Source organism: Callionymus lyra, chromosome 2 (genome assembly GCF_982586985.1).
Source record: "Callionymus lyra chromosome 2, fCalLyr1.hap1.1, whole genome shotgun sequence".
NCBI lineage: Eukaryota > Metazoa > Chordata > Actinopteri > Syngnathiformes > Callionymidae > Callionymus > Callionymus lyra.
Genome location: NC_141819.1, coordinates 45,458,900 through 45,460,638, shown reverse-complemented (window position 1 = coordinate 45,460,638; position 1,739 = coordinate 45,458,900). Strand labels below are relative to the sequence as shown.

Below are 1,739 nucleotides of genomic sequence, written 5' to 3'. Positions count from 1 at the left end.
ACGAATCTATATATAACTTACACAAAACCTACAAACAAAATATAAATATAAAAACAGCACATGACGCAGTGTAGATATATTATACATTATTTTAGCGTCAGTAAACCATGATCCATCTGCGCATGTGCGACAAGATGAAACATTAACTCTGTCTCTCCTTTAAATGTTGTGAACTTTGATTCTAGAACTGACTCCACAAGACTTTCAGGAAGACGCTGCAGGGTCAGAACCAACACAACCGATAAGATTGTAACCTTTTGAATTTTCTCAGGGAAATGGTGAGCAAGTAAAAGTGTGTAGATGTTGTGTAGTGTTGTGTTTCTAATGTAAGACAAGGACCAGGATGTTAAAGATTTAAACGTTTTTTTCCTGTATTCAGCGTCACAAAGGACCAGGAGCAAAGTAGAGTCACCAGGTAAAATGTTTTTGTTTTTATAGAAAGTAAATGTATTTCCAAATAAATTAGCAGATCAACATTTTCAACTTTATATTTGTTAGAGTTTAAATATTAACAATGTGTGCATGGATGAGATAGAAACAGAATCCAACTGACATTGATATTGAAGATTATTATCTTTTTTTTCACTGACAACCTACAGTGTTTATAGCAGTCAAAGGTCCAAATGAAGTATAAAGGTAAAAAACAAACATGATTTCAGTTGAATCCTTTTGAACTTTATTTTTTTCAGTCCAGATGTTCCTTGTTGACAGATGTTTTTAAACCAGAGTTCATGAATGAATTCTGGATAAAGTCCTGAAAACATGACGAGTGGATTTATGTCGATTCTTCCTTTACTGGTGAGTTTTGTTTTTATATGATACAATTTTCACTGTGAGATTATTTGTAGTAAATCATTTAGTGTGATCTTCAACCAGAATAGTTACTGTGCGTGTGATTCTATAACATGTTCTTAATATGAAGGTATTTTGTTGAAGGTAAAACCAGGAATCAGTCCTTTATCTTGTTAAAACTGTGAAGTATAATGTAAAGTATGTCAACAGGATAATACGATTTAAAGAAAGAAAAATATACCATTTATTTTGATTTAAATATCAGTCGCTCTTTTGTCAGTGTTAAATATTTGCATGAACAACTGAGCATTATTTCTTTGATCAGGGATTTATGTTGTTTTGTTTATACAGTTGTTTTCTACTATAACGGAGGTAAACACACTCACCTGTCACTCAACTGAATATGTGTTGAGGACAGATGAAGGAGAAGAATGTTGTCCAAAGTGTTTTCCAGGTAAGATCAAGTCTTAGTCCTCAAAGTGTTGATTTATGACTTATATTGATTTTAAGTAAGAAGTGGTCGAGACTTCATTATCAGTTCTCAGACAATAGTGGGATCAAGTCTCAAACTTTCACTTAAACTACTGATTTATTTATTTGTCTAACAGGTAACAAAGTAAGAGTTGATTGTATAGAATTTCAAGGTACGTCCTGCACTGACTGTGATGATGGAACTTACATGAACAAATATAACAGAGAGAAACATTGTTTCAAGTGTCTCGTCTGTACTGAAGGTAAAGTTTGTTCATCACTAGAATGATGAGTTGGTCAGTATGTAGATGTGATGTAGAATTTGTTATTGACTAACAGGACTGTGAGAGATCAGATCCTGTACCTTCACAGCAAACACCAAGTGTGAACCTCTGGAGGGTTTTTTCTGTGTGGACGGCTCAGTGGACACATGTGTGGCAGCACAGCAACACTACACATGTGAACCAGGACAGTTC

The 1,739-nt window shown here is 34.1% G+C and overlaps 1 long non-coding RNA gene across 1 annotated transcript; it reads left to right on the top strand.

Moving 5' to 3' along the window:
- The first annotated feature begins 222 nt into the window (after positions 1-222).
- Positions 223-1,486, top strand: LOC148087289 (uncharacterized). Its single transcript, XR_015710470.1, has 5 exons — positions 223-278; positions 380-415; positions 695-798; positions 1,144-1,246; positions 1,401-1,486. It is a non-coding gene; the product is annotated as an uncharacterized LOC148087289 (long non-coding RNA).
- The last annotated feature ends 253 nt before the right edge of the window (positions 1,487-1,739 follow it).